Genomic DNA, 23966 nt, shown 5'->3' with positions numbered 1-23966 from the left:
CTGGATCCCTTGGTTTTTCTCACATACTTCCTATTAGAAGATTTAGAGTGTTGCATTAAGTTTCTTTCTATAGACACATCTACGCATTGTTACTTTAAAACAATGAGACTTTTATGTATGAAGTTCATGCTTTGAAGTGAGGGAGCACACACCCTTTGTCCTGATGTGCCCCATGTCTATTATGAATTCAAAACAAATAAAAATACACTGCAATGAGACAATGCTATTACAGAGCCGCTGCATTCATGTCTCCACAAAAGTTTTTTTAAAAGTTTTTTTCTAGAGTATTATTTCAGAATTGTGAGGATCTCAGAATGTGGAGTGGAAGGCCACTTTAGGTAAGCATGAACAGTTTCTGGAGAGGTCCAACCTTTTTACAGGATGACAACCTAGTCCAGTTTCTTTCTGGATATTTTGACCGAGGCAAAAAAAAAAGAAAGAAGATTTGCTTTATCTTAATCTTCATTCCTTAAGGTGAGTAGGTACTTCCCCATTTGATGTGCTAATTGATAATGATTGATAGTGTTGTGGGCTGAAAGAAAAAAAAAACTCCCTGACTTGAATACTGGAAGGAAAGTTTCCTGACCTCATCCTCCCCTTACAGCTGCCTGAAAACCCCCAAATCTTCTCTAGGGAATTGGGGGACAATGTAACTCCACAGCAGTGCTACAACTCTGCTGTGGCACCCCATTTGTGGAATGCCCTCCTCTTGGAGGCACGATTGGCACAGACGTTGGTTTTGTTTCAGCATCAAGTTAAAACATGGCTTTTTCACCAAAGCCTTTGAGGGCTAATTGAACTCCCTAAAGTTGCACACTGTTTTTGCTGTTTTATTGTTTTAGATTTTCTAATTGGCATTAGCTTGTTTAATGGTTTAATAGGCTTTTAGCTGTTTATTATGCTGTTTACATTATTTCTTTTATGCTGTTTAAACTGATTTTGTTTGTATGCCGTCCTGAGATCATAATGATATAAGGAGGGATGAAATCTCCAGCAAAGGAGATCATTACCTTGTCATGGTGCTGGAGCTTGAACACCTCAATGACGTCATGAGCTAAACTGTGAAGGGACACCCAAGATGGGAAAGGTCATGGCAGAGAGGTCAGACTAAATACGATCCCTGGGGAAGGAAACGGCAACCCACCCCAGTATTCTTGCCATGAAAACTAAATGGATCAGTACAACCAGAGATATGTCGGTATACCATCGGAAGATGGGACTCCCAGGTCGGAAGATGGTCAAAATGCTACTGGGGAGGAACAGAGGATAAGTTCAACTAGCCCCAGATGCAGCTAGCTCAAAGCCGAAAGGACGGCTAGCAGCCGACAGTGCTGGTGGTGAACGACGAATCCGATCTTCTAAAGATCAACACACCATAGGAAGCTGGAATGTAAGATCTATGAGCCAGGGCAAATTGGATGTGGTTATTGGGGAGATGTCAAGATTAAATATAGACATTTTGGGTGTCAGTGGACTGAAATGGACTGGAATGGGCCCCTTCACATCAAATGACCACCAGATCTACTACTGTGGACAAGAGGACCACAGAAGAAATGGAGTAGCCTTCATAATTAATAATAAAGTGGCTAAAGCAGTGCTTGGATACAATCCAAAAAATGACAGAATGATCTCAATTCGAATTCAGGGTAAGCCATTTAACATAACAGTGATCCAAATATATGCCCCAACCACAGATGCTGAAGAAGCAGAAGTAGATCAGTTCTATGAGGATCTGCAGCACCTACTGGATAGTACGCCAAACAAAGATGTTATTTTCATTACAGGAGACTGGAATGCTAAGGTGGGTTGTCAAACGACACCTGGAATTACAGGCAAGCATGGTCTGGGAGAACAAAATGAAGCAGGACATAAGCTGGTAGAATTTGACAACTCACTATGCATAACAAACACTCTCTTCCAACAACCTAAGAGACGACTTTATACATGGACTTCACCAGACGGTCGACACCGAAATCAGATTGACTACATCCTTTGTAGCCAAAGGTGGCGGACATCTATGCAGTTGGTAAAAACAAGACCTGGAGCTGATTGTAGTTCAGATCACGAACTTCTTATTGCACAATTTAGAATCAGACTAAAGAGAATAGGGAAGACTCACAGATCAGTTAGATATGAGCTCACGAATATTCCTCATGAATATGCAGTGGAGGTGAAGAATAGATTTAAGGGACTAGATTTAGTAGATAGGGTCCCGGAAGAACTATGGACAGAAGTTCGCAACATTGTTCAGGAGGCGGCAACAAAAAACATCTCAAAGAAAAAAAAAACCAAGAAGGCAAGATGGCTGTCTGCTGAGACACTGGAAGCAGCCCAAGAAAGAAGGAAAGCAAAAGGCAACAGTGATAGGGGGAGATATGCCCAATTAAATGCAACATTCCGGAGGTTAGCCAGAAGAGATCAGGAATTATTTTTAAACAAGCAATGTGCGGAAGTGGAAGAAGATAATAGAATAGGAAGGACAAGAGACCTCTTCCAGAAAATTAGAAACATCGGAGGTAAATTCCAGGCAAAAATGGGTATGATCAAACACAAAGATGGCAAGGACCTAACAGAAGCAGAAGAGATCAAGAAAAGGTGGCAAGAATATATGGAAGATCTGTATAGGAAGGATAATAATATTGGGGATAGATTTGACGGTGTGGTCAGTGAGCTAGAGCCAGACATCCTGAAGAGTGAGGTTGAATGGGCCTTAAGAAGCATTGCTAATAATAAGGCAGCAGGAGATGATGGTATCCCAGCTGAACTGTTTAAAATCTTGCAAGATGATGCTGTCAAGGTGATGCATGCCATATGCCAGCAAATTTGGAAAACACAAGAATGGCCAACAGATTGGAAAAAATCCACTTATATCCCCATACCAAAAAAGGGAAGCACCAAAGAATGTTCAAACTATCGAACAGTGGAACTTATTTCACATGCCAGTAACGTAATGCACAAGATCTTGCAAGGTAGACTCCAGCAGTTCATGGAACAAGAATTGCCAGATGTACAAGCTGAGTTTAGAAAAGGCATAGGAGCTAGAGTCCAAATTGCCAATATCCGCTGGATAATGGAGAAAGCCAGGGAGTTTCAGAAAAACATCTATTTCTATTTTATTGACTATTCTAAAGCCTTTGACTATGTGGATCATCACAAATTGTGGCAAGTTCTTGGTGGGATGGGGATACCAAGTCATCTTGTCTGCCTCCTGAGGAATCTGTATAACAACCAAGTAGCATCAGTAAGAAAAGACCATGGAACAACGGACTGGTTTAAGATTGGGAAAGGAGCACGGCAGGGTTGTATACTCTCACCCTACCTATTCAACCTGTATGCAGAACACATCATGCAACGTGCTGGGCTTGATGAAGCCAAGGCTGGAGTTAAAATCGCCGGAAGAAACATTAACAATCTCCGATATGCAGACGATACCACTTTGATGTCTGAAAGTGAGGAGGAGCTGAGGAACCTCATGACGAATGTGAAAGAAGGAAGTGCAAAAGCTGGGTTGCAGTTAAACCTCAAAAAAACCAAGATTATGGCAACCAGCTTGATTGATAACTGGCAAATAGAGGGAGAAAATGTGGAGGCAGTGACAGACTTTGTCTTTCTAGGTGCAAAGATTACTGCAGACGCTGACTGCAGCCAGGAAATCAGAAGATGTTTACTTCTTGGGAGGACAGCAATGACCAATCTTGATAAAATAGTGAAGAGCAGAGACATCACACTGACAACAAAGGTCCGCATAGTTAAAGCAATGGTATTCCTCGTAGTAACCAATGGCTGTGAGAGCTGGACCATAAGGAAGGCTGAGTGAAGGAAGATAGATGCTTTTGAACTGTGGTGCTGGAGGAAAATTCTGAGAGTGCCTTGGACTGCAAGAAGATCAAACCAGTCCATACGCCAGGAAATAAAACCAGACTGCTCACTTGAGGGAATGATATTAAAGGCAAAACTGAAGTACTTTGGCCACAGAATGAGAAGATGCTGATGCTAGGGAAAGTGGAAGGCAAAAGGAAGAGGGGCCGACCAAGGGCAAGATGGATGGATGATATTCTGGAGGTGACAGACTCGACCTTGGGGGAGCTGGGGGTGGCGACAGCCAACAGAAAGCTCTGGCGTGGGCTGGTCCATGAAGTCACAAAGAGTCAGAAGCGATTGACTGAATAAACAACAACAGAGATGAAATGTTTTAAATAAAATATAATAATAAAATAATGAGAGGGGGCTGCTGGCAGGGGGAAATCTCCCAAAATTGGGCATTGTGCCTGATCTGAGACAATTCCATGCTCTCACTGCAGCCCCAGTGCCCCGCCCCACAGTGTTCAGCAGCCCCCCCACCCCCAGCAACTCTTTGGAGATGCTTTTGGAGGGGTTGAAGGCAGTTGCAGGAAGGAGTTCAGGATGGGTAACTTTGCTTACAGGAAAATCCTCCTATTCTTATCTTAGGATTCCAGCCCCTATGTTTTTACTTGCTGCTGCTGCTGTTTTCAGTGAGCTGGGGAAAAGAGATGTTTCCTTAGAGATAACTTAAAAAATGTTTTGGGCCCATGTGATTCCAGTTCTCAGTTGTAAATGGTACATGGACATGGAAACATGCAAGTATTAAAATGGGTAGGTTTTTCTACAATCAGTACAGACTGTAAACATGTATATGTTTAAAAACATGCATATGCCATTCACAAATGATGGTGTGTGTGTACCCTTTAAAAATAAGCACTTTCTGTAACACTAGCTAGAGGAAACATCTTCAAATTCTCTGCAGCATCTGGGTATAACTGGATATTGGCTATACAAAAAAACCAGCCATCTGGAAAGGTCCACAGAACAACAGCATTTGGTCTCTCCTCCAGGGTGTGAATACTTCTGCACTTGAAAATGGTGGACTTGGTATACCTAAAACTGTTAATGCATAAAGTCATTGTGTGGACATGGGAAATACTTTTAAGCTACTTTCAGGGTTACACCCTCCCAAAGCGATGTACAGGAGAAGGTACAAATCACAGGTGAACACATCAGAAGAGATGTCCAGAAATTACTTGTGAAGCTGTTCTGCCAACATGTGGAATCAATCAAAGGCAGCCTCAAAATGGAAAGTCTTCAAGGCCCACCTAAAAGCCAGAGTTGAAGGCCGATTGGAAGGGAGTTCCAAATAAGTGTCTCCTTAAGTGTCTCTTGTAAATAGCAATCTTAGTTACATTCGGAGAGGCTGAAAACATGCATTTATTGGCTTTGGGAGGACTCACTATGACAAAGATCAGGAACTGCCACTTCAAAGGAATTCATACATATATTAGGTTTTATGTGCCTGTTTCACACAGGCCAGAGATTAAGGGTTTCAATTTGTGGATGTGACAGGAGTATTGTGAGGAGTGGTTTATATTTATTTAGTTCTGGGAAACATTTGGGGACAAGTGAAGCCTCCACAACTGGGATAGGCGCCACTTGACCCAAAATGGCACCAGATTGCAGGCACAGCTTTGGAACTGACCCTTAGGGGGAAGTCAACAGGAGGTGGAAGCACCTGGTTCAAGACAAATCATTCCTTAGGGATGAGAGTATCAATGTTCCAAGTCATCCAAATAATGGTAGGGGAGAACTTGATAACAAAAATACAGAAGACCATGGCAGCTGGTTCAAGAGGTCACATTTGGACAGGGACACAATGAATAGGTGTTTATACACTAATGCTAGAACACATACATAGATATCATAAGGTGCTAAACAAGTCACAGGTATAGTGACTATATCAGAAATGTGGAGGAACTGAGAGTATTAGCAGGCTACAGTTATCTCTGGAAAGGGCAGAAAAGGACCTACTTGTCAGGGTGGACACTGAGCCCATAGAATCCCAGAGGAGTTCTAATTCTGAGGAAGAGCAGTCGCCCCTGGGAGAGGAGCACGCTCCTCTTTCCCAGGGCCAACAGCTGACGGAGATTCCTCCCACCAGCATTCCTAGCTTAGATAGCAGTCCAGGGAGTGACAGAGTGCTGGAAGCAGACTTGATGGACGCGCAACGCCGACGCAGAGAGCGGCGCCAAATGGAGGGCGCAGAGAGGAGGCGTAGTGCCCGGTTGGCGCGCAAACAATGGCTGCACCCAGAGGATCCAAGGAAAAAGGGGAGGGACTCTCCCTAGTCCTTAAGTTCAGGGGTCTGCCAGTAATTCCCTTTCAAACGGGGACCAACTGTTCCAACTTAGGGCATAGGTACTGTGCTGCTCAGATCTAGTTGCTAACGGTAGAGTTGTTAAGTTGTAAAAGAAGAATAAAGCTTTGAAAGGAACCCCTTTGTCTGTGTCTGGACTTGGCTACTGGATTAGACTGAGAAAGGCCTCCAAGGAGCCCTTGACACTACTAGGTTTTGTAGTTCTATATGTCAAAGACAGCATAGAGACTAATAAACTAAAGAAGTCAGCAACTTAACAGATGCAAGCTACATCTTCCACAGAATCTCTTTGGGTGGTAATATTTGGCCCAAAAAGTAATTTAATACTGGGGATATCAGAGGTCTTCTGAATGACAAGCAAAACCTGCTAGTTGTCAATTTTGAGTTCCAGACCGTTTTAAGGGGTTACATGTATGCCATTATTATCATTTGCAACTCTCCTTCCAATCTATCCTACAGAATGAAGCCTGGGCAGCATCTGACCATATTTGATTGAGGTGGTAAAGCTTTCTCTAGCCTGTACCATTTCATGCTGCAAGTTGAGGCTCACATGACTGAATGTTCCTCCATACAAAAAACCTCCCTGAATGTAGAAAACTAGATGTAAGGGAGAACAGTACAGAAAATATTACTATTTTTGCATGAAGGAGCATTCAGTTATGAGCTTCCATCTTCAGTCTGAAGTGGTACAGCCCTGACAGAGTTAGTTCATTTATGTATTTAAGGTATTTTTACTCCACATGTTGGCCAAAAAGGCCCCCAGTGTAGCTTACAGATCAATAAAAAGCAAGACAGTCCCTGTGCTTCAGTTTACAAACTGAAAGACATGACATAAAAACTCAAAGTACATTATCAAAGTCCTTTCTTGATTCTGGATTTGGGTTGGGTTGGCGAGTTGAAGGAACATCTCCTTCCAGTTTTGTTCCAATGAGCTTTATTTATTTACCTGGATTCATCTGGCTCCACCTGGGTCAGATTTACTTACACTTCTGTCACACTGGAGAATAATTACAGCTAGAGATTACAAACTACATAATACCAGCCATAACTAATGAGGATTAAATTCATCACTCCGCACCTTAAAATACTTTGGAAGAGTGTGTGTATATGTGGGGGCGGGGGGCGGGGGTGGGAATCCTTTTAACAACACCTTAACCATCTTGTGCGTGAGAACAAAGGGGCTAGTAAAAGTGTGAAGGGGGATATTTTCAGTGTGTTTATGTTTGGCTAAGGGCATAAAGCAGAGAATACTGGAAGATCTAGAAAAATAATATTGAAAATGACTGACATATCTCTATTCCGTATCAGGACGTTTTATGCAATTATACTTCCTGGGAATATCTGGTATAGAGAAATTTGATATTTGAGTTTGAAAAACGTGTTGCTGAAACTCAAGTTTCAGTGTCTCTCTCTCACACACAGACACACACCTTTCCCAAAGGGTGGAATCTACTGTGTTACATGCAGAAAAACCACTCACAATTCAGATATCAAAATTCTGATTTTGAAAATTATTCATATTCACATGCAAATACAATATTTGAGAATCTGAGTAGGAGTCTAATTCCTCCAGATTTATTTGGTGTCCTTTCCTGTAGAAAGTGGCAACGTTCAGGGATGGTGCAAGACATGTTGCTTCCTGAGGTGTCGCAGCAAATGCCCCCCCACCCCAAGTCAAGGGGCATAGTGGCCAAGGCTGGCCAAGGCTGAACTGACACATAGCAGTTTTACCGCGTTATCATACTGCAGTGATAACTATTGGTGCCCATTGGTGTCATTGGAGTACGATAACAGCAAAACTGCTATGTGTCGATTCAGCCTAAATTATTTTGGCAACTGAAGCAGAAAATTCCACAAATGCTCTCTCCCTCTGTAATGAAAACACAACAATACAATTAAATAGCTAACAATTTTCTGCCTTTTTCATGACGTCCAGGTGGCTGAGGAGGTGGCCTCACTCTGTCTAATAGTAGAGCTGACCCTGGGACAGAGAAACAATTCTGGGTTTCAGTGGGATGGAAGGGTGGCAATAAGAGATTTCGATGGTCTCTGGGGAGATTTTAAGCAGGGTTCAAAGTCCTTCTCTTCAATATATTGTAAAGTCAGTGCATTTGAAGAGCATTTCTTGTGGTTTCTATGTGTCATAACAATTGGAGATGCAGTCTGAAACATGGGAGAGGTCAACAGCAAATGACACTAAAGCTTAAGAAATGGTGCACCATCAATGCCTCAAACTTTTGATTCCTCAAAGTCCAGCAACTTCTATGCACATTATCCCTGGCAGGACTGGAGGCAGCCATCTTGCATGGAGATCATCTCACATGTTGGGGCTATTCTATTTTAGTTTACTCTTGTTTCCTATCTATTTCCACACTAAGGCAATATAATTCTAGAGTGGCGAGCCCTATGTTTTTATAATAGCAATTTTGCAATAGAAGTAGCTGCCTGAGCAGGTTATAGGAACTTCTTCCTTTTACATTTCAAGTCTTTCAGAAGTGCTCTGTACATCAAAACCTCAGCACAATACAGATAGTACAGCTAATGCAGTGGTTCAATATCATGTCTATACTACACATTTAACCTCCTTCCCTTTCATTGGCATTTCGTTTCAATGCTAGTTTATACATGCATGTTAATTACTGGTAGACTTGAGCATCAAGTGGTTATTTGTATGTCTGAATAAGCCATCATGGATTGAACAAAGACAGAAATTATATATCTCAGCCTCAGTGTTTTCTCTGTGTTCTTTCACATGTACAGCTGCAAGCTGTGAAATGATAATCATTATCAGGCACAATGGCAAGTATGTTTTATGTGTGAATGAGCCCTAAGTAGTCCTGGGAATTTTAGTTAAAAAAATTCCAAGCTTGGAAATGAACTTTGGAACTACATAAAGGCCTCCCCTGGCAAGGGACAAGCTTTATGGGTCATAATATTGCCAGAGGATTAATGGGATTTCCTATATCCACCTACTTCTCCCGTATCAATGGGTTATGTACATCTCCCTCACATTCTGGCATTCCTGTTACTCATTATGATGGTGCAACAGGAGGGGAAAATCCCTCCCTTCTCTCTTTTCCCAGCCTCAAGCTAAGGAAAATGAAGGGTGAAGTATGTCTTAATGGTTGGTGGTTGGCAGGGGGTGGCTTGGGGGGTATGGGGAAGGGTGGCAGCGATGGGCGAGTAATTTTATTTTTGTGGGGGGAACCTTTGAATTGGCTTGGAAGAAATTATCTGCGATCTTCCATTTTTTTGTGTGTAGAAGATCTCAGGTAATTTCCAAGTTAAACTGAGGCAAGCTTTGGATAGCTCACCCATCTCTAATAGTTCTGTGGGTGGGCTGGGAATCTCTTATGACAATTCTCAGGCTTCCCATAATGGAGATAGCAATCCTATGTCCTCTAGACAGTGTCTGAGGGAGAGAGGATTTTTCAGTTTCCCAGCTCTGAGTTCATAGACAGCACTATGAGATCGCAGCCAGGAAACTGAGCTCCCCTCCCCCTCCCCCTTATAGCCGGGGTGGGGAAAACTATGGTGGCTGCCCCTCCATTCCTGTCTGTGCAAAAAGGGGGCATTCCCAGGGGAGGGGAGGGGAATGCAGAAGCTGTTTTAGACAGCTTCCTAAGCTGTCTCCAGCCCCATTCCCACCCATTTCTTGAAGCCATGCTTAGACACCCGAAATCGGGCATCTAAGGCAACCTACAGGGCAACCATAGCACAGAAGGAATCTTCTCATGTTTCAGCCACCCTGCATTGGATAGGATAGGCAGTCACCTCCAACTTCAGATGAAGTCAGAGGTGACCGTCTATCTCAATAGGATTGCGCCCTAAAACTAGTTCACAACCATTCTCCTATGCTGTTATTTGTCATCTTCCCCATGACAGCAAATAAAAGATGACATAATGTTTTATCCAATAAGTGAGCATTGTGCTCTTGTCCCCCCCCCGCCCCCACCCCATTGGGCTTTTCAGACCTACCACATTTTAAAAGATTTATTCACTTCTGAATCTTATATGCAGTGATGAATGTGATAGGAATCAATATTTGAATGAACTGGTTTGCTCTCATTCCAGGTCACTCACAAGAAATGGTTTAGCTTCCTTCTTTAATCACTTTGGTAACACCAATTGCCTTCAACGTGCAATGAAAGTTCTTTAATTCCTGTTTAAAAGGTCATGTAAGCATGTCTGCTTAGTGAATTAAATGCAGATTCAGTTCCTTATGCAATGTGTTTCCTAGTCAAATTCCTTTTGTAATTCTTGTTCTTCACATACCAGCTTGCAGCTGATACTGACTTTTGAACTAAAACGAATGCCAGCATGAAACAAAAGGAGGGAAATGAGTCCTGGCAAAAGGAAGGCATGGCGTTGTAGGCTGTGCCATTCTGTTGTTCCAAGAGAACAGGCATTCCTCTCTTTCTAGATTCTGGTATTTTTGTAATATTAATGATGGGTCTTGGGTGTGTTAGGGGCCATTGCTACCCTGCTGGCATGCCTCCTTTCCCCCCTCTCCGATGCCAGAGTTTCAGCATCACAGAGGGGACAGCAGCTGCAGAAATTCCCACAAAGGAAGGGTTTTTTTCTCCCCAAGGTTGGATCTCTTCATATGACAGTGGACCTCTCTTTCTGCTCTTGCGGGGTGGGGGAGATCCAATCAACCCTATTTATTTATTTATTTCTATACTGCCCGACAGCCAAAGCTCTCTTGATGGTTCACAATAATTAATTATCTTATAAGTACAAAGGACAAAAAAGAAGAAGATAAAGTATAATTCTGATTTGTAACCTGCATTCTTTTCTTATCAATGTGGTATTTCATAAAAAAAAAATCTTTCTCACATAGCCATGTATGTACACACAAATGCAACAGCGTAAGCAATCTGTGATGCCGGAGTGAATCCGTGTCTGGAAATTCAGTACATTCAATGCGGCTAAATGTAAAGGCACTTTGTTCCTAGCCAAGCACACAGAAAGCGCAGCAGTAATATGAAGGCAGTGATTACCGGAGATGTCTAGACATGGAGAAACTATGACCTCACTTACGACAATCCAGTATTTATTTTTCCTTTTTTTTATTAAAGAGAGGTATACAAAGCTTCAGAATGAAGAGACAGGTAGCAGGTCTGAATTATTTTGTGTGACTGTTGCTGGCATCTTGATTAAAAAAAGAAAAAAGAATCTTTGAACCTAGTTATACTTTTGCTGTTCACGATTTTCCTTTATGTTAAATGCTACCAGGCAGTTGCAAATTGGTGACTTCAAAAACATACAAGCAAAAAAGTTCTGGTATATTATAGAGGCTAAGGTCCTATCTACATTTTAGGTGATATCATCAGCTGAATTTTCTCTCCTCCTGCAACCAGAAGCCAATGAAACAAAGAAGGACATGCTAACAGGATGAAAGTCATGTGGTTTTCAGCTTCATGTTACCAGGAAAATAAAAGTTGGAAAGACACAAATAGGCAATGCTCTCACCCACTTTCTCGTAATCTGCTGTTTGGCCTAAAACTGTGAAATACGAGACAGGAAGTTCCTGGTTCAAATGTCACCTCAACCATGAACTCACTGTCTTTGAATCTTTGGCCTCACAATTTTGAAGCATCATCATTTTAAAACATCTTTTTTCACATCTTTCTGAAAGAGAACATTGCACTTTTTTTTCAGAGTTTCTCCAAAGATCCTCCCCCAAAATTAAAACACACCAGGTTTCCCCTGGAATGTTTCCATTTTCCGAGGCCTTTACAACTCTAGCTCTTCCCCTGTATTGCTGGGCTACATCCTTGGACCCTACCTAGGTCTCAGATTTTTGTCTTGACATCACACAGCCCTCCACCACTATATCAGGAGGCCCTGGCTGCCTCATAAAATCACTATATCCTGCCTCTTAAGTCTCAGGCTTTAGGTTGCTGGAGCCTGTCCTTGTTGTGAGCCATCCAGAGAGCTTTGGCTATTGGGTGTTATAGAAATGATTTTTTTTTTTAAAAAAGAGGAGGAATGGAAAGTTCCAGCCCTTTCTTCAACCCTGCTCCCATACTCCTCAACCCTCGCTCCCATCCCCTCATCCCTTGTTGATGCCCTGCTCTCTTTCTCCCCAGTACATAACATGGCCTCAGTGAGGAAGTACGGAATACCTCACTCGTCTCCAACCTAGAAACGTTATTCAGAGAAAGCAGAGGAAGGTGGAGACAACAGTCATTTCCATAAACTACATGATAAAAAATTCAGAGGCACTATTTATTTATTTATTTATTTATTTATAACATTTATATCCCACCTTTTATCCTCTATAAGGAACCCGAGGTGGTGTACATAATCCTCCTCCTCTCCATTTTAGCCTCACAATAACAACAACCCTGTGAGGTAGGTTGGGCTGAGAGGCAGTGACTGGCCCAAAGTCAGCCAGTGAGCTTCCATGGCCGAGTGGGGACTAGAACCTGGATCTCCCGACTCCCAGTCCAACACTCTTGCCACTGCATCACACAGGCACTAGTAGATTCCTATCACATTCTAATTATAGGTAGACTAGCTTAGCATTGGCAAACCATTAGCAGTACAACCGCAGAGTAGTTGTTTGGTAACAATGGCCCTTCCTACCAAGGAGCACTTTCTTTAGACTAAGATCTAGGAAGGTCAGTAGTACCCGAATGCTCTTTTCTTTTTATTTCTGTTTTTTAAGCTTCCAATGAATCAGAAATTGCTAGAGCTAAGCCCTTTTAGGCTCATTTTATCTCTCAGGTTTCTTTAATGGAGGCAGGAGGTGGGGAGAAATTAGGGTGAGAAACAAACATTTCCAGGGTGTGGTAGGGGATGCATTCTAAAAACGTTCAGTCCGAGGGAAAGCTTACCGCAACAAGTGGTAACAGGGGCAGCAGCTGCTATTTAGTTGTTGTCTTTCTTTTAACTAGTAGCTCGGCTGCTGTGCTGCCATTCCCCTCAGCGTCTCTGTACAAATGACGCTGTGTCATGACCAGTGAAGCCTAGTGGCTCTGATTTCAGTGGGCCCACAAATTCATCCTAGATTTCAGTCGGAACCAGCCAGAACTCTAAAGGAGCTATCCAAGGGGTTGAACTCATTTTAAGTTTAGCACCTGGCATAGCTCCTTTAGAATTCTGGCTGGTTGTGACTGAAACCCAGAATGGATTCACAGCCTTGCTGAAATCAGAGCCACCAGCCTCTACTGGTCACGATGTAGCATCTTTGCAGAGGCATTGTTGGGGAAAAGAGATGTTAGATTTCACTGGAACAATACTTCTGGAATGATGCTATGCCCTAATGCTGTTCATACGGATGTGGTACGGCAGGGAAGCTACTAGTTAAAAGAAAGAACTTAACTGAAAAGCTGCTGTGGCTACCACTAGTTATTACTGTAAACTTATCCTCAGACTTATTTTGTTTTAATTTTTTTTTAGAATGTTGAGGTACAGTGGCAGAGCTGCTAAGCTAAGTAAGGGTGCGATCCTAACTAGATAGGAAGCTGCCTCCGAACTCGGAGGCAACCGCCTATCCAAAGCAAGGCAGGAGAGGCACGGGGGGGGGGGCATCGTGCCCTCCATGCCTCTTCTGGCTTGTTATTTTTCGCTATACAGCCATTTTCGGCTGTCTAGTGGCAGGGAGGAGGGGTGACTTGGAGAGGAAGCTGCTGTATGACACATTGGATGTGTCGTACGTGCAGCTCCACTCTCCCTGCCCCGGAACGCCCCCCAGCCTTGCCCCTTTTCAGTCGCTCTGTGCTCCTCTTACGAGCACGGAGGACAGGGCTTCTCCGCACTGCCTCCGAGGCAACGTGGATGAGGGGGGAGGTCGGTTTTCCAGGAACTGACCTCAGAGCGCGGGCTCCAAGGTCAGTTCCCGGAATAGAGCATATCCTATGGCCTGCTAGACAGTGTCTAGCGGGCCATAGGATTGCTCCCTAATTCACCTTTCAAAGGTTTGTCAGTACTGAAGACATTTCAAATTAAAATTGCCAGGGCATACAAAACGGCTGGGGTGACTACTTAAAGGAAAAAAGATATAGGATTAATTGGTGTGATAAGTCCCCTATGCTGAACACAGCTACTAGTTGTGACTTTTTGATTCTAATTTTTTTTCTCTGAAAGAATTGACTTTACATATGCTAAGTCTATAGCTGATGTTTATGATAAACATGTGTTGTTCTAATAATATCTGCTGCACATCACTCAGATTTGCAGAATTTTATTTGTTAGCATTATAACCTATAATTTATATTGGAAACTGCCTGGAAGCTATAATAAATTAGAAAATGTAACTTACATCTCCCTTGGATATTGTGTCAATACTGTCAAGCTGTGTAGGATATTATAAGCTATACTATTAAATGCTTTGTAACTCTGCTTCCATTTTTTTGTTGTTGTTAGTGAGCAAAAGGAATCATCTTTTATTTGACTCCTACTATTTAATTTTTTTTATTGCCTGATCTATACTTGAAAATGAATCAAACAGTAAATCATAAACAATTATTTTTAATAAAATAAGTAACTATAAGAAATATAAACACAATAATTCATGCCCCATGACATTTAATACATGAAATGTTTTCTTTTTGAAAACAATTTCTCAGTCAAACTGTCTTTAGGTTTATTCCCTTTTTCATAAAAATCTTTTAAAAAATCTTTTAAAAGCTATTTAGGGAACAATCCTATGGCCCCAAGACTGCATCTAAGGGGCCATAGGTTAGTTCAGTTTCCCAGATCTGTGGTCGGAGACAGACCTCCTCCTCCCCACTTTCCAGCCAGCAAGGAAAGAACTGCATCAGCTGCCTCTCTGAGGTCAGGAATGCGACCTCGGAGGTGGGGGAAAGGGCACATTTCAGTGGGCAGGGAGGGGAGGAGACTGGAGAGGCCAATCTCCAGCCTTCTGCCCCCCCCCCCCGAGATATCCCAGCTAGACAGGCAAAAAAGTTTGTCTAGCAAAAATGCAGGGTGGGAGAACAGAGAGGCAAAGATCACCTCCACAGCTCCTCCCTCCCTGCATCTGATGACCATAAGCCTCCATGTTACGAGGCTTATGATCATTGTAGTAAGATTGCGCCCTTTTAGCTCATTCATTGGTCCATGACAATAAAGGAAAGAAAAGGTGATCACTTTTGTTGGATCAACCTGTTAGTGACAAAGTATGCAAGATTACGTAGGGTTCAATCCAACGTCGCATAAGCCAACGTCTCCTCATGAAACAGGTCTTCCCCCTCCTCTCCTCTCTCTGTCTCCTGCTACCCCCTCCATCTGCTCCAGAGGTTCCCCTAGCCACTGGAGATTTGGGTGTGTGTGCAGGAGGAAGGATGCCAAAGGAGGCCTGGCTGCCGCCAGCTCCTGAGGCCTGGATGTGCAGCGACTCGTCTTCTTGCAGGGAATTGCCATTTTAGAAATGGCAACTTCCTGGAACTTCCAGGAGGTTGCCATTTTAAAAATGGCAACTCCCTGCAAGAAGATGGGTTGCTGAGCATCCAGGCCTCAGGAGCTGGCGGCAGTGATGGAGAAGGCAGCGGCGGCAGCGAGGAGAACGCAGTGGTGGTGGTGGAGAAGGCGGCAGCTGTGGCAGCAGAGAGGCGGAAGCCCAGGTAAGGAGCTGGGGGGGGGTGCACAGGGGCATCAGGGGGGGACCCGAAGCGGGGTTTACCATCTGAATCCTGCTTCATGTTTGGGGCTGAGTTGGGTCGGGGCCCCCCCGCGAATCTGCCCAAGCTGAATCGAGCCCACCTCGGAAGTTGCAAAGCAGCTTCCAAGTTGGATGGGGGGGGGTGTCCATGCACAGCCCTAAAAATCAATACCTTTGAGATGGTTTCTGGATGGCAGTTTCCAGAATTGCAGCTGTGATGTTCAAAAGGTACTTCAACACTTATGGTCTCCCCCACACACCTCACTCACAAAATCGGTGCTGTTGTTACCATCTCAGGAATACAGCTGCTGAAGGTCGATGAAGGTATCTGTTACAGCTGCTCACAAATGGCCTCTCAAAATTCTCCAGCCTATTTGTGGGCAGAGAAATGGGGGGGGGGCAATTTCACCAAATTTCTCCTAGGGGAGGAGAAATTCTCCATCAGTTTCTCACAGATAGGGCTCACTATTGGCAGGGGTTGCAGCACAGCTTCTTTCTTTTTTCCTAAGGGTTTTTTGTTTTATTGCACTGCTTTTGTAGGTGGCAACAGCATCAACTGTGTTGACGCTTCCACTTTTCTGAGGCAGAATTTTGAATTTCTTTTGGTGGCATTTTTGAGTGAGGAGGCTGAGGGTGCTGTGTGTGTTTTCTTTCTCTATTATACATCTTTCCATTGCTCTGCAGCCTCCTAGGCCACCTGCACTTCCTGAACCGAAAAAGCCCCATGGGAGGAATTGTGTCATGAACAATGGCTTCCTCATGATGGCTTTCATTGAAGTTCAGGAAGCCAAGGAGGCTACAGGCTGCCAGAGAGATTATTGTGCGATGACAGACAGGACACTCATGCACACTCCTCAGCCACCTCATAAGGAAGGTAAGCCCGAGAACCCCAACCCCAATCCATGAGAATTTCTCCAAAATTTCTTCTCCTTTGAATTTCTTTTCAAAAGCAATTTCTCTTCTATCAAGTTGAATGAGAACATTCGAAAAAATATTTAAAGTATGCGAGAAATCTCCAGCACAGCACTAGTACCTGTAGCAATCAAGTTCAGAGCTTTTTCTCCCCCATCAAGTGCTGCAGGAGGGGAAAATGTGAGAGAGGAGGATGCTCCATTACATCCCAGATTTTACACCCGTTAGACACTGATTCAATAACTTACCATAAGGCTCCTTTTTGGGGTGCCACCAGACGCTTTGTTGTTTTTACCCGTTTAAGCCACCCTGATTGTTATCCCCAACAGTTGTTAATTAGGTCTGTCTCAAACAGCTTGGAACTATGCGCTGCTAAGTTCTAACTGATCTCTTGTGGAAAGGTGGCATTCTCAAGCTATTAGCAAACTGTATTTCTGTGATCTGCCTTTTATTATCGACAGTGTTCATTGGGAAGAATGGAGGTGGGGGGAGTGTGAAAAATGAAGGCAAAGAAGCATTTTAGCAACAAAATGAAGTGAGCCTAGCTATGTTTAGTGCTAAAATGTGTATGGTGTGTGTGTATGAACTGTCTGAAATCACGCTGGATTCTCATTATAGGCACCAAGGTGTCTCTGGCAGCAGGGGTGGTCAAAAGGTAGACATCCCGATGTTTTGGACTTCAACTCCCAGCATTCCTAACTATCGGCCATGCTGGCAGGGGCTTCTGGGAGTTGAAGTCCAAAGTGCCCTATATTGAATCAGACCATTGGTGTGCGTGTGTGTGTGCGCGGGACACATTGTCATCATTATCATCATTTAATTTATATGCCGCTTTTCCGCAAAAAGTACCCCAAACAGCTAACAAAACAGCAGTACAACCACAAAAAAGCATACCGCTACATCATTATAATAGGGCCACATTACAGTCATAAACAACTCATTTCACTGATACTAACATGATAACATTTCACATGAATTACAAAATAGGCCAAATCAAACTTTGCAACACAGTATCAGTTCTTATCTTTCAGTAGTGTGTAAACCATGGGGATGTGCGAAACCCCATTACCTTGAGTCCACGGGGGGTCCGCGGGGGGGAGGCGATCCGTCCCTCCCCCGAATCCATGCCGGCCGGCTCCACTCCGCGGCAATGCTGCGGAGCCGGCTGCCGGCTCCTATCTGCTGGTGATACGGCTGGCTGCCATTGCCATGCCGTATCGCTGGGGTAGGGTAAGTGAGTCTCCGGACGCAAATGGTGTTGTGGGCGCCATTTGCGGCTGTAAAGCTGGTAGATTAGCCTACCAGTTTTAGAATATGGAGAAAAGGCTGCCCCTGACACACACACCCAGCTGCCATGAGCTGGCAGGCTCAGGATTCTGCAGTGACTCTGCCATGGATCTCCCCACCCCCCTCCCCAGGCAACTAAAACGATCAAGGGGCTGGAGCAACTCCCTTGTGATGGAAGGTTACAACAGCTGGGACTGTTTAGCTTGGAGAAAAAGAGGGTAAGGGGAGACATGATAGAAGTGTACAAAATTATGCATGGTGTGGAGAATGTGGACAGGGAGACCTTTTTCTTGCTCTCTCATCAAACTAGAACTCAGGGACATCCTGTGAAGCTGATTGGTGAGAGATTCAGGACAGAGAGATAAAAGGAAGCACTTCTTCACACAGCGCATAGTTAAACTATGGAATTCGCAACCTCAAGGTGTAGTGATGGCCATCAGTTTGGATGGCTTTAAAAGGGGCTTAGACAAATTCCTGGAGGCTATCAATGGCTACTAGTCCTGATAGCTATATGCTACCTCCAGTATCAGAGGCAGTATGACTATGTACACCAGTTGTTGGGGAACATGGGCAGGAGGGTGCTGTTACACTCATGTCCTGCTTGTGGGCTTCCCATGGGCAGCTGGTTGGCCACAGTTCGCACTGTGTTCACTTCACTCACTGAGTGAACAATGCTGGACTAGATGGACCCTTGGTCTGATCCAGCAGGGCTCTTCTTATATGTTATCTCCAGATGTTTGGACTTCAACTCTTCTTATGTTTTTATGTTCTTACTTAGGATAGTTCTGCCCATATATAAGGCTGCAGTCCTATAGTATACTCACTTACCTGGGGGTTAACCCCTTTGAACACAGTGGGACTTACTTTTGAGTAGACATGTATAGGATTGTACAGCAAGTAAGTAAATGAATGAATACAAGATTAGAGGCACAGGCTTTGAAAAAGCCAAGTGGAAACGTTAAGTTTCCAAGTCTTTCCTTCTGTTTGTAAAAGCTCCCCATCATCACTAACCCCCGATATTGACAGATATTTTTCTTTTTAAGGAAGGAAGTGATTTTGCAGTCAATGCCTGTCCTGCTCTGCTGTCAGAGGAAACCAGTGAAATGAAAATGAAGTGATAATATACTGTAAGATATTCAAGAGACAGAAATGCAGGGGGAAAATGGTAGCCTGGGACTCTCCAACACAGCCCCCAAATAGACACAAACACTGGAGCCAAAGCAGCTGCCAAGAATAGTGGACTGTAAAATTACCTAATACCTATGTCATGTTTACTTTACGTTTACAATTGGGAGGGGAGATGGCTGGTGAAGGGCAGCACACGCTCCCTGTGTTTGATAACCTTGTTGATCCTCATCCACTGACTTCCTGCCAACTTGCTTTCCTGTTTTCCTTCCCCCACCCCACCCCCTTCCTTGTGTATTCATCAGCACGATAGCAGTGCTCAATAACTACCTTAATGGTTGCAGCATATTGCTTCTGGAATAGTTGCATATCCTGTGCAATTGCTGGCTCGTGGATGGATCTGCAGAGCGGCAGGCTAGGAGAGCTGGCAGGCGTTTTATGCAAAAATCTCTTTCCTGTGTTAAAAGAGAAAGCGAGGAAGAAACAGAGTTAGTAGGAAAGTTTTTGTCCCAAATCTCTTGAAGAGATTTGATGAATGGTTTAGTTTTTAAGAAAGACCTCCTCCTGGGAGGCTTGCAGAAATACCTGCCAGCTCCAGTGTGCGAACTAAAAAAATAAAAAAAAAATAAAAAAACACCATCGCCGTGATCAGACTGAAAAGCAGGCAGAAAACCATCTTGCCCTCAAAATACTTATTCCATAGTAGTTCGTCAGACTTCAGTGGAACTAGGTCTGGATTAATCATTATTCTAAGTATGCTATAGCATAAGGTCTTAGTCAAGTCAGGGGTCCTGCATAATTATCAGGGAACAGCTGTTGCTCAGTAATAGAGCACATGCTTTACATGCAAAGGGTCCCAAATTCAGTCCCAGTCATCCCTGGGTAGGCCTGGGAAAGACCTCTACCGGAACCTCCAGAAATCTACAGGCAGTTGGGGTTCCCCAACCTCTTTGTGTCGATAGGCACATTTTGAATTTTGAGAGAGTGTCATGGGCACTCTCACAAAATAGTTGCCATGAGGCAGTTTTGCTCATTCCTAAAATGGCTGCTATGGTGGGCCTGGCAGATCACATAGCAACCTGCCAGCTTAAAAAAAAAATCTTAAGAAATGAAATTAAAATCAGGAGAGGTAGGGAGCCAGGGGAGCTGTCTGCATGAACACTGGAGACCCCAGGACAGTAGACAATAGTAGGCTAGATGGACCATTAGTCTGACTGAGTATGGGGCAGCTTCCTACGTTCTGTCTGAAAGCATTTCTCTGTCAGTATATCCTTTTCTACAAGTTTGCTTACTTAAAATTTCACACATCTCGTTATATGGTGGCTTCACCCTCCCTTCATATATGGCAGAGTGACAAAGAGGTTTCCACTGCCATGGGATTAGCCCTGCTCCAACATTGGTACATAGCTAAAACATGTACAAAGGGAATGGCACAGGGAGGGGAACCTGGATGTAGGGGAGGAAATCTGTTTGCTCCATTTATCTAGGTCCTAAGCGCAGGACAGGAAGGCCTGGCGTGCTATGGCCCATGGGGTCACGAAGAGTCGGACACGACTGAACGACTGAACAACAACAAAGTGTCTATGTTCCTATACAAGTCAACGGATTGGAAAACAGACAGCACACATGTCTATTACAACAGTTTTGGTCAGGTTTGGGGGAAGAGCATGTTTTCACCTTTCTCATATATAAAAAACTGCAAAACTTTTTTGACCAGAGTGGGATGCACAAATGAATGTGTGCCATGGCCAAGTTTACCTCCAAATCTCTGAAAAGGTATAGTCTGTGCAGAGCCTTGGTGCTGGAATTTGGTAACGTAGCCTTTTGTTTCTCTGTTCTGGGCTTTGGGGGAAAGAATGGCCCAGGTTGTGAAATCTAAAGATAATATTTACAAACCTGAAAATGACATGTTATAGCAGAATCGGCTTGTATACATGGTAGGAAAACCAAGGCAGGTAACCTTTTTGGACTGTGGGCACACTTAGCCATTTGCGAAACTGTCCTGGGCATCACCACAAAACTAATCCATTGGAGACATGGAAAAGGACAAGTAACCTACCCAGAAGACTCAGTACAAGGCAGAGGTGGATTCTGAGCCCCAACACACTAGACAAGCCCTTTGCACCCATAGTTTTGAGCACCAACAGAAACCCATTTCACCAGCTGCCAGTAAGAAGATCTGTTAATTTTTTAAAAAGTTTTAAGAAGTGGGGGTGGTAGGGGTAGGGCATCTTGGTGGGCACCAAGGATGGCAGCTGGGAGTGCATGGGTGCCCATGGGCACCACGTTACCTTCTCTGAGTACAAGGGCATGTGCAGATGCAGCAAGCCAAGGTTCAAAATCCTGTTCCATCTCAGCCACCTCTACAGCATAGAGTTGGTAGCAGGTTAGGTAAATAACTCCCAGGCTTGTTGCAAGGATGCATGCGATAGTGAGTGAGACCATAGCTCAACCCTGAATGCCTCTTAGGGTCCCCCCCCCCACAACATTCCTTCTGCAAATCTAAAGTAAACATGAAATCAGTATTAGGTCATTTTACAATCTATTCTTCTTGGCAGCTGCTTTGGCTCGTGTTTGCATCTGATTTGGGGGCTCCATTAGAGAGTCCCAGGCTGCCATTTTCCTTTGGATAATATCCTACAGTGTATTATCACTTCATTTTCATTTCACTGATTTCCTCTGACAGCTGAGCAGCACAACCACTGGCTGCTAAATCTTTTCCTTCCTTTAAAAATATAAATCTGTCTCAATGCTTGGGATGGTAGGGGGAAGGACAGGCAGCTCTCTTCCAGCTCTCTGCTAGGTCCAAGCTCAGAAAATGGAGGTCTTTCATTCAAAACTCAGATTCCCTGCCACTGCCAATAAGTAGAATGCATTTGGAATGGGAAAGACAGCTTATTTACCAACTGAGCTGTCGAAGGCATTTTTGTCTTTCTGCACTCAATGGTTATTCCAAGCACATCTTTATTTATTCTTTGCTTGGAACCCTTGAAAAGTAAGCTCTCCAGAAATTTATCTCAGTGTCTTGCCATTCCCTATGTACTGGGCAAACCCTTCTTCCCTTTAAGTGTAATTATATATATATATATATATATATATATATATGTGTGTGTGTGTGTGTGTGTGTGTGTTAAAGAACACCCACCCACCCCCCAGCTTTTTAACATCCTATATTGAGGCAATACAGAAATAAATCCAGTTAAGAAAAACTAGTGGAAGGGGTGGGGGAACACAGGCGATGTGGAACAGCCAAAAGAAATTTGGACGAGTAACTTTCTCTGAGGTTATTGGCATATAAGGCTATACAGATATATATATATATATATATATATATATATATATATATATATACATACACACACACACACACACATATACATATACACACACACACGTACATATAAAATAGATATTATGGAAAGTTTCCTACTTCAAAAACATATTTAGAAACAATTACATCTATACTGCAAGCAGAGGATGGGGGAATGAAGTGTTCAACATTGTTAGAGTTTCCAAGGTAGATATGCCAGGATGTTTCAATGCATTGGAACTCTGATGTTTTGTGTTTCAACAAGCATTGTGCCCGTATTCTCAGAGCATAAAGATGCAATGGCAGTGGTGAATACCACACCGTTGGCTGCAATCCTTTGCACACTTACCTGAGAGTAAGTGTGCCTACTCTAGAGTAAAAATGAAAGCAAGGCATTTTTAAAGTAATGTCTCTTTTGGTCCTGAGATAACCTGGCTTCTGATCCTTTGACATCATCAAGCAATAAACAAATTCCCAATTGTTGTTCAGTCGTTAAGTCATGCCCACTTTACTTCACTGTCTAGGATGTCCGGCTCAAGTTCAGTGACCGCACTATCATGGCTATCAGGGACATTGAGATCTTTCCTGTATAGTTATTCTGTGTATTCTTTCCACCTCTTCTTAATCTCATCAGCTTCTGTTAGGTCCCTGCCTTCTTTGTCCTTTATCATGCCCGTCTTTGCACAAAATGTTCCCTTGATATCTCCGAATTTCTTGAGAAGATCTCTAGTCTTTTCCATTCTATTGTTTTTCTTAATTCCTTTGCATTGTTCATTTAAGAAGGCCTTCTTGTCTCTCCTTGCTATTCTCTGGAACTCTGCATTCAGTTGGATATATCTTCCCCTTTCTCCCTTGCTTTTCACTTGCTTGCTTTCCTCAGCTACTTGTAAAGCCTCATCAGACAGCCACTTTGCTTTCTTGCATTTCTTTTTCTTTCCATAGTTCCTCAGGCACTCTGTCTATCAGGTCTAATCCCTTGAATCTATTCCTCACCTCCACTGTATATTCATAAGCGATATGATTTAGGTCATACCTGAATGGTTTAGTGATTTTCCCTACGTTCTTCAATTTAAGCCAAAATTTTGCAACAAGGAGCTCATGATCTGAGACTGAGCCACAGTCAGCTCCAGGTCTTGTTTTTACTGACTGTATAGAGCTTCTCCATCCTTGGCTGCAAAGTATATAATCAATCTGATTTCGATATTGACCATCTGGTGATGTCCATGTGTAGAGTCACCTCTTGTGCTGTTGGAAAAGAGTGTTTGCTCTGATCAGCGTGTTCTCTTGGCAAAACTCTATTAGCCTTTGTCCTGCTTCATTTTGTACACCAAGGCCATGCTTGCCTGTTATCCCAGTGATTTCTTGACTTCCTACTTTAGCATTCCAATCCCCTATGATGAAAAGGACATCTTTTTTTGGTGTTAGTTCTAGAAGGTGTTGGAGGTCTTCATAGAACCGATCAACCTCAGCTTCTTCGGCATCAGTGGTTGGGGCACAGACTTGAATTATTGTGATGTTGAATGGTTTGCCTTGGATTCGTACTGAGATCATTC

This window comes from Heloderma suspectum, chromosome 4 (genome assembly GCF_057233095.1).
Source record: "Heloderma suspectum isolate Gila_16-S chromosome 4, 16-S_ref, whole genome shotgun sequence".
Taxonomy (NCBI): Eukaryota; Metazoa; Chordata; class Lepidosauria; order Squamata; family Helodermatidae; genus Heloderma; species Heloderma suspectum.
This window is presented reverse-complemented; position numbering follows the sequence as displayed.